The following is a 14,220-nucleotide window of genomic DNA, read 5'->3' on the forward strand; positions in this document are numbered from 1 at the left end:
CATGCTCAAATGAGAACAGTTTCTGCTATTTTTGAACAGCTAGATCCCTAATCATTATTTCACTCTATTATTTTTTTTGTTTCAAAAAGTACCCCCATAATGAAAGAGAAGCATACTCTAGGGATTCTATACTAACTAAAGGCATAAAAATATGGCAAACTTTAATAATGCTACCTAAGATTTTTTTAAATGTGTGTGTCTTGAGAATCAGTTATTCAGGTTTTAGCTCCTGCTTTTCTTGATGTTCCAGGTCCCACGGCTGCAGTACTGATCAGAATGCCAGGATTACATTGCATAAGCAATATCTGCCATCTGCTGGAAGGATATTTTCAAGCACTGATGAGGCAGCATTGTTTGATTAGGTGGCCAAATAGAGAGAGATTGAACTAACAATATTCTAGAAGTTGTTGAGAAATTGAAACTCAGTCTGCAGTATAATAAAGACCTTCACTTGCTGTTTACTGGTGGAGAAATGAGTCACAGAAGAAACAATATCCAGAGCAACCTAATGGAACAGGACTAGAGACTTGATCGAATTCCTAATCCCCTTTTTGGTATGGTATCCCACACTGCTACTACTGTTACCGCAGAAAAGAAAGGGGGGGGAAAAAGGGAATCAGGAATACTAGTAAACCCCACAAAAGCCTATTATCTATTCAAAGCTTTTTAAGAGTACAATCTTCCTTTATCACTCTGCAATTATTTGCCAGAAATACAGACTACAGCAATACCGTGTATTTGAACAGAAAAGGGTCTCAGTCTTCTTGTTTTATGCAAGAAGTAAAGCATTTAAGTTAACCATGATGATGAAACGTTTTAGAAAGGAAATCAAACCCAGTGTTCCTGTAATGGTATTATAGATATAGATGGCTACTGTCACATGCATATGTACTGCATACAGATAAATTTTCACAATAAATATCCTTGGGATTTTTACAAAACAGTGCTATTTGTCTGTGCTTTTTAATGCTCTTGAAAGTATTCCATTAGGCTTCAAATTTATATTTCCATGATGTGAATGAATGGAGTGAAACGCTGTAATTACCTGAGCTAACAGAAATTGCACATTGCCTTTGCTACTCTTTGGTAGCAGCAGTACACTACCTGATTTGTTAATACATTAGTGCACTGTAGTAGGACTTGTAGCACCATTATGACAATTATCCATCACTTCTGCACCCACTTCCCTCTTATCAGCTGCGTATAATTTTGCCGCATATGAATAGCTCAGTCTGGAATTTTCCATGCTGGATGTTTGCCTCTGAACAATTTTGTAGAAAACTTCAGTCAAAAGCTTTCAGCTGTTTCTGAAAACACAATTAAGGGGGAAAAAAACCCATGTTGTTTTGAACATGTTAAAATATTCTGGCAGCCTTTTATTTGAATACTTGTAGTACATTCATCTTTTGGTACAGGGACTTCCTGTTTGCAAGCTGGGTGGCCTATTTGTCAAAGGTAAACTTCTTGCTATCCTCACAAAATTTTGTCAAGGTTTGTCCATGCTATAAACATTGAAACCTTTGCACAACAGAAGTTTTCAGTAGAGACCCCAGTACTTCCACCCACTCCAGCCTTAGGCTGCACACTGCTTTCCCCACGTTTCTGGCTCCAAGCTGGTATCATGGCTGGCTGGTCTGGGCCTGTGGTCAGAGAATTAGGATACACTTTCAACAGCCACAACACTGAGTCCTAGTGGTATGGCAGAGGAAAAAAGGGGAGTTGTCCAGGACAGAAATGCTATGGCAATTGTGGGTGGTATGGTTGAAGAGAGGCGTGGCGTGGCGTGGCGTGGCGTGGCGTGGCGTGGCGTGGCGTGGCGTGGCGTGGCGTGGCGTGGCGTGGCGTGGCGTGGCGTGGCGTGGCGTGGCGCAGAAGGTGCAGCATGAGAGAGGACAGCTGGGATGGGTTGCCAAAGTGCTGAGAGCAGTGGGATGGAAACAATCAGGAGAAAAGGCTGGGGTGGTTAGCTTGAACCTAGTTCAAGATGGGGTTGAGATGAAGATCTAGAAGACTGTGAGAGTGAACAAATAGGCTGGCAGGAAGGAGATATGAAAGGGAGATGGATTCAGTTAGTGATCAGATATGGTGGAAGTAGTGGGAAGTGTCTAGGAAAAGACACTAGAACAAGTAGCTGAGGGCAGATGACAAACCTAAAGGATAAGACTGGAAATCATTGTGAGTGGGGAAGCTGAGGAAGAAAGACTAGATGAAGAGTTAGGAGAGAAGGAAAAGTATGGGTAAGACAAGCACAAAAATGTAAGAAGAATGAAAGGGGACCAGTCAAGGAGATAGAGTGGGAGTAGATCTGGGATTTAGTTGGATCAGAGATTTGTACTGGCTTGACAAGTCTGTCAGACTAAGAATTCTCAGCCATCATTTATTTCAAGACTCCTCAGTCAATATGGGACATTTGCCTCAGTGGACTTTCTAAGGCATGGACTGTTGGCTGGGTATCCCCAAGTGATGTCATTACACATTATATTTTCCTTCTTTTTCATTCACTGATCTGCTCTGATGATGCATTTACTATTAGTGTAGTAAAGGAAACTGATTCTTTGCTGGCCAAAATATGCTTTTGACAGAGGTGAATGAAGAATTTAATTCAGTAAACATACCACCTATCAAAGACAATCTGTTTTTATTTGGCTATATCACTTCCCTTAGGAAGGCTGTGCATGTGTGTGTATGCATGCATTTCTCTTAGCTTACCTTTCCTTCACAAAGTGGGAGGGAGGTATGAAGGGGAAGACAGTGATCTATCATCTCAAATTATTGTAGAGGTGCCACCTTCATTCTTCCATGCTGCTTTAAAAATGAAGTTCAAGTATTTCCATGTTTCTTCTGCTACGAAGAGAATTGAAAAGTATAAATTCATATTTGACGAGCCAGCACATTGAGAACTAAAGGCTGAAGAGGACAAGATGTGTGGGCAGAGCTGTGGGCAGCTGGCAGTGAGCGCCAGCTGACTGGAAGTTGCTGCATTTCTTGCACTGGGTAATACGAAGATCCCACTCAGTCCCTGGCCATACACTTACTTTGTTGAGAAACCAAATCTCAAGAGCTCTTCACCAGTTTACTCATAATTTTTGAAGACCACATTGGCTTCAGGGGCACTCCACTGATAGACTGTTAGTAATTCATTATTTTTGGATTTTCATAACCGTGGTTAGAATAGAAGCTATTTTGTGACTTTAGCAATAAAGAGATGTCATTTTCTCATGCAACTGAGGAATGGGGAGAAACTAACACAGGCATGCTGCATAATGCCCCTATTCACTGAAGACTGTAGTGAGAAGGCTCAACTTCATGAGAGTAAGAGGAAAAATGCATATGAGATTAAAGGAAACTTGGTCGTGTATAACATTATGTATGAGTGGATTTAGAATAGCTAGGTATCCATTGCTCCCCAAAAAGCTGCATATAAAATATCTAACGTCCTGTAAAATGCATATTTTGCCAAGTAATCAAAAAAAAAAGGGGGCGGGAAGGATTCAAATCTTTTAAATCGTTAAGATATTTAAAATACTTAAAATATTTAAAATTTTTAAAATATTTGTACCTGGAGTATAATTTGTATACTTTTAAAAGAGCCTTCCTTACTATGACAACTGATCTTAGTCTCTTTACACTGTATTCAGAGCAAATATGAAAGAACAATCCATATAATTCAGTGACAGACAAGGGAGTCTTTTAAACTATGTGAGTGATGTGTGTACTTGAAGGCTTCCATTGGTCTCTGGTGGCAAAGGTTCCTGGACATCAAACCTTTCCCAAGTGGTCAAAACCAGTTTTTTTTAAATCTAAATTCTAGGATATTTTCTCTCATCTTTCTCAGTCTACCCATGCCTGTTCCTTTCTTGGGTTCATGTGAGTGCAAAGAGTGGTATTGCTGCCCAGTGCCCAGAAAAAGCTGTGCTGTGCAACAGCAGCTCTCTTATGTGCTGCAGCTAATTAGTGACAGGAGGAAAAAAATCAGAAAGAAAACTAATGACATCTTTAAAATACTCTTAATTTTTTTTTTTTTTCTTTTTTTTTGTAGGATCAAAAAATTATTTCAGTCTCCTGGATTGGTGTCAGGAAAACAGAATCCAAATCACACACGTACACTTCAAATGTGGAATACATTTATTCCCCATGCATAAAATTCCATCACCCCCCCTTCGCCCCCCCCAATCTCTTAGCTGGCAACACTGAGGCAGGGCTAAAAAAAACATTTTGAAACTCACTTGGAACTTGCTGCTGCCTCTCTGTAGCCCAGTTACTGAATGTTTGAGCTTAAACTCAGAGACACATGCCAATACAAAAACCCATACTGAGTTCAGTGGGATCACTTGTGACACTTTTCTTCTTGGTGTGTGATTTCATGGTTTTGGCAAGTATTTATGCCTCTCTCTCTCCATTAATAAGCATTTCAATTCCTCGGTCTCTGGGTAGCTCATCTGTTTAAAACTCCTCCCACTTGTTACCATAAGGCCAAATTTTCAAAGCCACCAAAGTGCTAAAACTGGGAGAGAGGCACAAAAGAGGTAAGGACATGACAAAAATATTTCAGGAAGAGGGCACCAAGTACCTGTGTGGAGAATTGACTGCATGTGCACAGGATTCAAGATTTCTGTGTGTTGTGCCTGTGAGCACGGATAACATGACCAAGGATTATATGATCACTAAATATTTCTGAACCGAGTAGAGGGGATAGGAGAAACCTACCAAGATTCCTCATAAAGGAAGTACAGCCTCATGGACAGGAACTGTCTTTTTGTTGTTTGTACACTACACATATTACCAGATTTCTCAAGGGAACCCAATGAACAATACACAAAATAAGCAAAAAAAAAAAAAAAAAAGCAGCTGAAGAACTTAGACAATCCAAAGTTCATTTAAGTAGCTAAATTGTAGCCCACTTTTTATTCCATTTTAAATCTGCACTTGCAAGGAATATTCAGTAACACCTAATGTTCAAGATGTGCAAGTCTAATGTGAATTTTACCTAAAGACAATATGAATGGAAAAGACTACATTTTCAACACTATCAAATTGCTAGTACTGAGCAAAAATGCAAGTGTGATCAGCACATTCCTCAGAAAGCAAAAAGAAGTGTGAAGTCTTGCTATTCTTTTTGGTGGCTTCTGACTGAGAGGATTAATGCAAGGAAGGCATGGTGAACTACACCAGTCCAACAATCGGTCTTTTTTCTCGAGATGCTACTAGCCTGGTTTTTCTGTTGACTCCACAGTGCAAAGTTTTCCAGGTAACCAGCACCTTTTTTCAATGCTGGATAAAGCTGTTGACAGTCTTACAGCAGACAAAACTCATTAAATGGATGCAAGTTTGGAAATATTTTTTTTCTAATGCTTTCCTGCAGCATCTTAACAACCACATCCATTGCTCCTAATCAGTTACTTCTTGTTAAAATGTCACATAACTGATTAGGAATCCTGATAATACAAGGAAATAAGCCATTTTTTGTGTCATTATTACTCTTAATGCAGCTCTCACTTTTGCCTTATACCCTAGAATATTGCTACCATGGCCTGTGAAGGGTGCACAAGGGACCAGATGAAGGTTGTTTTTTTAGCCATCCCAAAAAATTTTCCAACACTGTAAGTCTCAGGCTACTGTTCATTCTTCTGATTTGTCCTTCTCCAGTACCACAGCATCTTTTCCCCTCTCCTGAGGATTAAACTACTCTAGTTCTCTACTTCTTCAGAAGACAGTTCCAAAAGCTGTATTTCTGCTGTAATTTTATTGAGGCTTGGATAGTTATCAGTCTAGACCGATATTTTAATCAGGATGGAAATGTGCCAGGTACTCCCTAGCAGCCAAGACTGATATGAGACCTCTAAGGAAGAGCTAAAAATGGAGTACACTAAATCAATTTTTTTTCCTTATTTCACTATGTTTTTTCTGAAACTCGTACAGCAGATGGAGCCTCTTTCTTCCTTTTCTCAGCCAGACTGATCTATTCAAGTGTTTGGGTCCTCACAGCTGTAGCAAAAAGCAATGTTGCAGAGGTGTCCCAAGGAATACATAAAGGGGATGCCAGTGTACATAATCCCACCCCAAAAAAAAGGAAATGATGCATCAGAAAGGGTATTCACTTGCCCTGTACAGTTTCCACTTGTTGCATTAAGAGCACAGAAATTTGACAGAAAATAAACCCTTTGTGTTCTAGCTGGTCCTCAGAGATCAGGGAAGCTGGGTGTGGCTGGGCTTAATTTCTGATTACAGCCAGTTCAGCACTCTAAATCTGGTCATGTTCAATAAGAACTTTCAGTAGCACAGTTTCACAAGTAGTTCCATTTTAACAGTATGACTCTAATTGAGTTCAAGAAGAATTTGTGTGAGCATGGATTCATGAATAGTGTAATTCACCACTGTGATACTATAGCTCTGACCAAGTTCAATAAGAACTTACATGATCCAGAGTCACAAATAGTATGCTTTACCGAAGAAACAGGAAAACAGGTTCTGGATTGACAGTGGTAAATACACTAAATGCAAGAGTCAATATGTGTAGCGACCAAAGGGATGGTAACAGAGATCTTTCATAAATATGTGTGTGTATATATATATATATACACATAAATAAATATTCCTGGGTCTGCTCCAATACAGTTGCTCACCTAAAGGCACCCCTTTGGGAAGGAGGAGATACATACTCCATTCACTGGTCCCAAACAAGCAGAGGTGTTTCCTCCCCCTCTCTTATCTTTTTTCTTTCTTTTTCCCCTTCTTCTATACAATAATTTTTAGCCCATCCCAAAAGGAGGGAACAATTACATGTTGCAGGTGGGGTTTTGGTGACTGTGATAACACGTAAGGGCATGTTCTCTTTTCATTTGCATTCTTACAGGGGTGGAAATTAATAAGCAAACAGGGCTCAATGATGGTCTTGGCTATTTTTGCTCAGAATGCATAGCTGATACAAAGAGTAAAATAAACACTTCGGTCTTCCTCCACCTTCAAGAGAAGCAGTAAAGGCCGTCTGACATTCACCAGAGAGTTTTTCATACATACCTATCTCCTTAAAGGACCAGATCTGTAGCATGTCTTGTTTTGCCCAGTGAGAGGGGGAGTGAGGCCAGTGGCTGATGTGGAGGCATGGGTGCTGTTCTGTGCTTCACTGGAACGACTTTGGGCAGTGAGGGCTCTACTTTGCTCTAAATATCATTCTGTTGTTAGGCCTTACTCGAGCCAGGCGCACGATAAGCAAGAGGCTCAGCTCATGTTTTTCCCAGCCAGCCTCATCAATTCTTCACCAGCTTAAGGCAACTCTGTGGCAAGTCTGACAATTTATGATAATTTAAGATAGGATAAAAAGAAGATGTAATATGCACATGGAGTTACTCTCATAAAGACTAGCAAACATTTAAACTATATCATATTTTAATTATAGTTTTTTATTCAGTTATATATTATAGCATTATATGTTTAATAAAAAGAAGTATACAAGAGTGAGTTACAGGGACTATGGAATTAGAAAAGGGCAAGAGTGCAGGCATAAATCTAGAATGAAAAACACTGCAGGGTCATCGGGAATTGAAAGGTCTAGGAGGAAGGTAAGTCAAATCAGAGGACAAACAGACGAGGTTGCAGAAATGGCAGTAAAGAAACAGGGCCAAGAAAAAAGGAAAAACTCCTAACATCCACTCTGGAGTATGCTGTATGTTATTTCTGCCCTGTAAAATAAATGAACAATCTGTTTTGGCCTTTTAGAAATCTCCTTTCACCATTACTATTCAAATGATACTGCAAGAAATGCGTATTTCACAATTCATCAGAGAAAACTCTGAGAAAAATGGTCACCATAAATAGAACTACTCTAAAAGATTAGAAATTGCATGCAGCCGTTGGAGGCACTTTGGCACCTGCATAACTGTATCACCTTGAATTTTAATAGGAATGTATTGTCTTGCAAAGAAATATTATTTCTTCCCTAATGCACACAGACTGCTGATATACTGAGAATATTTTCTTACTATTTTTGATTAGAATTCCCCAAAAAATATCCTACACTTCATGAGAGGATTCGAGAGTATGGTTTTAATACAGAATGACTATTGGAAACAGAATGACTATTTTAGACACAGTAAAAATGGAGGAGCAATTGTTGAGTAGTCTGCATAAATGACACATAAAAAACCTAATTATCATAAAAACTATTCTTTAGATTAGAGGATTTTTGTTTTGGTTTTTTGTTTTTTGGTTTTTTTACTTCAAAGGGACTTTACAAATAGAATGGGGAAAAAAAGAAGGCAAGGGGACATGCAGAATTTTCTTAAGGTCAAAGGCCATAGTGTAGTAAGATGTTCTGATGGCACAGACACAGAACAGCTACCGGCAGAAAGCTGGGATGCTGCTCAGAAATTCAGTGTGCAGTCATCAGTGACTGCATCCCACTGGCTCATGATCATGCAAATGCCTTGAAAACACCTGTGACTTTTTAGGTCTTCCCTTTTTTTAATGAAACATGCCTGTTCACCTCTTGGAAGCTACAAAATTTTTCTTAAAGTCCAACACACAGAAAAATCAATTAATAGTGAATATGGTAAAATGGAACTGAAGGGAAGTGTTAATGAATTTGAGTCACACTGATGAATTGAAGGTTTAGTTGAAAGACAGGGTGGAAAATTTATAGAGGTTGCAACAGTTAAACTTCTTTGCAATAAAATATTTCTTTTCAGAAATGCCAAAATCTCTAAATTTTTTTTCAAAATAACATCTTCTCCTTTTTAAAATAGCTAAAAATAGAAAAAGACTAAGCAAAAGACATAACACTAAAAGAAATGGGGAGGGGGAAATATGCTTCACATATTCTTTGGCTAAAATTGGTTTTGCCTTTTCAAAAAGGAATTTTTGCCTTTGTCCAGGTTTAGCTTTCAGCCCCAAGTATCTGTTTAGTTCCAAGCTTTCTTTTTATTTACATGCGGATTTCAGGCTCTAAAATCTATTTTTTCAGTGTAAAAGTCACTGTTTTCTCAAGATTTTTCAATACTTACGGGGCTGGAGCATACGCCTTAGAAGAACATTCAGTTTTGGTTAGCCTGGAAAAGAGAAGGCTAAGAGGAAATTAATTACCATCTTCAGCTAACTAAAGAAGAGTTGTAGAGGAAACAGCCACAGACTCTTCTCAGATGGACACAACAAAAAGACCAAAGGCTGCAAGCCACATCACAGGACATTCCAGCTGCAGATAAAGGTAATATTTTTCACAAGAGTGTGGTTAAGCATTGCGGTGAAACTGGAGAACCTGAAAAATCTCCACTCTTGGAGACTTTCAAAACCTAATTGGACATGGCTGAGCACCCTGATCAAACTTCAGCATTAGCCCTGCTTCATGCAGGGGATGGGAATACATGGATCACTCCAATTTAAGTTACTCTGTATTTCTAAATGTGAATGTTTTGCTTAGCAGTGCTCTGGTTTAGATCAAAATACACAGAATGATTAAGTAACAACTACATGACTACCAAGAAGCACAGGTCTGGCAGCTAATGCACACATTTCATAGAAATCCAAGTGGTATTTCACGCTCTACTTTACACTTTCAGGCTGAGCTTGGCCAATGTCTAGGAGGAAATTCGCATCCTGAGCTTGGTTTGGACCACACCAGCTAACTTTCCAACCAAAATTCAGGCAGCATGCTCAGGATATTTTACATTAAGTACTGTTGATGTGGTTTGGCTTTCTCAGACCTACATAGTCCTTATGTGTTGAAATATTTTCATAGATCCTTACAATGCACAGCAAAGCATGCAACCCTCAAACTCATTCTGTAAAAACTCTCTGGTAAGCTGCAATACAGCCCTCATATTGTGTCCAACTGCTTGACCTAAGAAAAAATTTGGGAAAAAATAGCAGTTATCTCTTAGGGTCATAGGAACATCACATGGTACCCAAACGAAACCCAGAGGCACAACCTATTCAGTATGGACACAGTTCATCAGTTAAAGCAGTGGGTGTGAGCCAGAGTGTGCCACCCCAGGGTCAGGAACTGAAACAATCCCTGGGATTGTTTTATTGAGCACCATAAACACATACACTATAGACAGTGCAGTCTTTCAGGGAGTCAGGGTTCGATTAGTTTTAAATGAGGCTGAGGTTTTTACACTATAGAGGAATAATGTCACTCTGAAGTATTTTTTAAAATCAGGAAAACTTTCTTTTCCTATTTGATTTTCTAAAAATTCCAATTTGTATGTACATTTTTCCATTAAGAATAATTAAGAATGCCAAATCAAGTACCCAAAAGTTAGGAAATACCATCTCTAGGATTGACAGTTCAGACCAAATTCATATATGTTCTATGTATGATCCACCATTTCATGATTGACTAGTGGGTTTTTTTCTCCTCCCATGGGACTAAACAGCTTCCCATTGACTAAAAAAAGGGATGGAAACCACAAGATATCCCACCTCAGGCAAGGGTTTTGGTTTTCTGGGTTTCCAAGAGTACAGGTGCCAAGAACAGGTCTCTTCTGTGGTAGAGCTCACAGCCAAGGGTGCCCAAGCTTCACAGCACCCTGCTACAAGAGCCACCAGGGAGAACAGGACCAGACGAGGCTTCCTGTGGGTGCCTAGGGTGTGCTGCATTGAAAGCTCACTGAAAGAGAGACATTTTGCTTTTTGACTGTCAATTCCCTGAGCTGATTTAGTATTTTGGAATATTTCCATCTACCTCTGGGACAGAATGACAGAAAACAGTCCAAGCCTGCAACAAAATTATTTAGAGTAGGACATATATGAACAACCAAAAGAACTTGAGCATGTCTACACTGATGTCCCTGCAGTTTCTGACAGCACAGGACAGTGAGCAACACAGACTGCAGTGCTACAGGCTAAATGTGTAAACGAGCCTGCATGCCTGGATTCTGTAATTGTATTGCTAATACATGAACCACGTGGTTTGAAGTTGGTGTCATTTCCATTAACAGCAACCACCTCCTGATTAAAATGGTGTATTAGGAAAACAGGCTTGTCTATTAAAAAAAAAAAAGTGAAGATTCTCCAAAGACACATATTACAGGAAATATTTAATGTACACTTAATACAATTTCATACAACCAGTGATTTGAGCTAATAGGCCTATAATTTGGTGTTTGCTTTCCATTAATTCAAGGAGTTTTTTCTCAGCTGGGTAGCAAGTCTTTGCATATTTTTTTTTCTGTGTTTAGGGCTGATAGAAATTTGAACGTGAACAGTGTGCCGAAGTGTTTTTCACCTCCCAAGGCACTCATGAGCTCTATCAGTCATAACAACAACTTAGCTTTGATGACTAAACACTACTTATGTCAAAGGTTTAAGGAGAACAGACTTATCCATCAAACAGGGCATTAAGGTCAGTATTTTTATCAGAATGTTTCTACATTTGAATGATATGGTTATGCACAAGGATGTGAACTATAATGAAAAATAATGTAAAACTGAGAAAGACTTTGAAGAATACATTACTCCTTAACAGTGAATCTTGATTTAGGATTCTGTCTTAGCTCAAAAAGCTGATCATGCCAACAGGAAATAAAAATAAGGTGAACTTTGAAGGTCAGAGGGACATGGGTTACCCATATAAGTGAACCATTCCCTCATGAAATAAATCCTTCCTGAAGCACTGCATCAGAAAAACTGTAACTGTTTAAAGTCTTGCTGAAATCACTGACCACTGAGAAGAGAAGGCCATTGAGCGTTAATCCAGGTCTGCCAGCCATGTCCCAGGTGAACAAGCTCTCAGTATTTTTTTGCAACATACACCTTCCTTCAGCAACCCCCTTCAAGCTTCTCTCCTAACTGAGTTCTGAGCTCTGTCTCTCTCCCAACCCCAAATCTATGTGGTTTTGGGGACTTAGCCCCAGCTACCCCAGACACTGTGTTGGCTGAGACTTTGAATTCCTAGCTGTGACTCAGCTAAACACGTCCTCATGTAAACTGAAGCACACCACAAGACTTCAGGAGAGAATTCTTTTTACACAAATGCTCCCTTCGGCAGCCCTTTTCCAGGCTTAACTGGACTAAACTGGACCTTCCACTCTTTGTGTGTCTTCCAACTCTTATCCCAAACCTAGGTGTCAGGTGAAGTCTAGCACAACATTCTGAAGACATAGCCCAGGTGAACACGTCCTCCGGGAACAATTATTTTTACCCCCTGTCCCTTCCTTCGCAATCCTTTTTCAATCCCTGACCAAATGAAGCACTAGGCTTTCTCTTTTTTCCCAAAGCTGAACATAACAAGATCCCTAACTATAGGTTCAGGCTGAGACTTAGCCTAAAGCCCCTAACCATCAACCAGATGAGAAACTTCCCTAAGAATAATTCTTTTCTGTCCCACTCCAAATGGGGATTCACACTTGTTTCCTGTCCCTAAGCCTAACTGTAGCCACAGCTCTAACATCTGGTATCTGCAGAGACCAGCTCAAAACCCTAAGCCATAGCCATGATGAACAAGTTATTGTAAGAGAATTCCTACAGCAAATCTTTTTATCAAAACAGAGATCTAGGCTCTGCCTTGTTAAAAGTCCAACTTAGTCTAATGCAAAGGATGGGTTGAGCCTTAGCTCCAGATCCTGAACTGGCACCCAGATTAAAAAGATTTCAGGGAAGAGGTATTTTTGCACCCTACCCCTTACTCTGGCTGCTCCTTTTCTGCCCCACACCAACTGTAGATATAGGTTTTATCTCTCCCCCAACCAGGTGTGTAATGTTAACATTAGCCCTAATCCCAGATATCAGCTGAGACTTCCACAATTGTCCCAGCCATGGCCTGGATGTAAAATGTTTCGGGGAAGAATTTTTTTCATGTCCTACCCTTTTTTGTCAGCTCTTGGTAGCTCCACACCAAGTGTATCTCTAAGCATCATGACCCTCATTCTCCTAATCCAATCCTTAATTCTAAACCCATTCCTCAGCCTGGAGTGGGCTCAAGGCACCCAGCCATCACCTAGATGAGCAATTTCTCAATGAAAACTCTGTCTGCAGATTACTCACCATTTTCCAGCTACTTGTTAATGTTTGCCAAGGATGGTGATTCTTGGATCAGGAACATTTTTGTTGTTGTTGCTTCCTCCTTTCACAAAAATAATGAGTATATAATTTAGTATTTTCAGTGAATTATGTACTGAGTTCACCTTAAAGCATCTCAGAGTCATGATCCATATAAGACAACAAAATTGCTTATTGTTCAAGATTTTTTCAATTTCCTGTCACAACAATCTTGAATGTGTTTTGTTGGGATTCTGCTTATTCAACTGATCAGAGGCTTCATCTGCTTCTGCTCTATCCAGCTGACTTCTAGTCTAAAGCATGTCTACAGCTGCAAGACACATGGCTTCAATATTGTTCAAGATAATCATAAAAACCACTTGAAATTGGTATTTTGAGACTGTAAAGCAATATTTAGGTTTTCTTCATGTCATAACAAATGGCAGGTACAGAGTTTTAAATATGGTGGAAAGGTATTGTGTAAGGTATATCTACTAGCTGCTGTGGTAAAACAACAAAAGTCAACAAAAATTACATTAAAAAATAAAATTAATCTTTGTCTTCATTCTTTTTGGTTTTGGCATTATTTTCTCTTTTGCAATGTGTCATTCAATCTTATTCTATGATCTCTGGGAGAATGGCATGAGAAAGATTATGCTTTATATTAGCATTGCTGGAAGAGTCCTTGGGGTAACTTTGATCTGACCCATTAATACAGTTGAAGATTAATACTAGACCAATATGTGTCAAAATTAGGTCCAAAGAAAACGTTTGCTTTGTTTGATGAGTACTGTCAAAATAGTATATTTGTTCCCAACAGTTTTAATGAGTCACACTATCTTTCTTCAAAATATTTCAATGAGTCATACTATTTTTCTTCAATATATTTCAATTTCCTACAAACTGTATTCCCATTTATGGCTCTTTCTCACCGGTTCAGAATAAAACTGTTTATTCCTTTTAGATTAATTTACTTTACCGGTCGAATCAAACCAAAACTGGCTATTTCCAGATGCCGATCTACTCCCTTTGTTCTTTTTAGGACAAAAATGTATTTCCTACAAGAGCTAGGCTCTTCACGATGCTGCCACTTGGTGGTGCCCCGGTGCTGCAGTGAAAATCATCGTGTCACTCGCTTCGATTGTGAAATTCAGCCCCACCAGGTTCTTGCGGTGCTTTCTTTAAAATGAACAATATCTACTGTTCTATGGCCTCAGTTAAAAAAATATATATAAAAACACAAAACAT

Source organism: Lichenostomus cassidix, chromosome 2 (assembly GCF_008360975.1).
Source record: "Lichenostomus cassidix isolate B80296 chromosome 2, HeHo_3.0, whole genome shotgun sequence".
Taxonomy (NCBI): Eukaryota; Metazoa; Chordata; class Aves; order Passeriformes; family Meliphagidae; genus Lichenostomus; species Lichenostomus cassidix.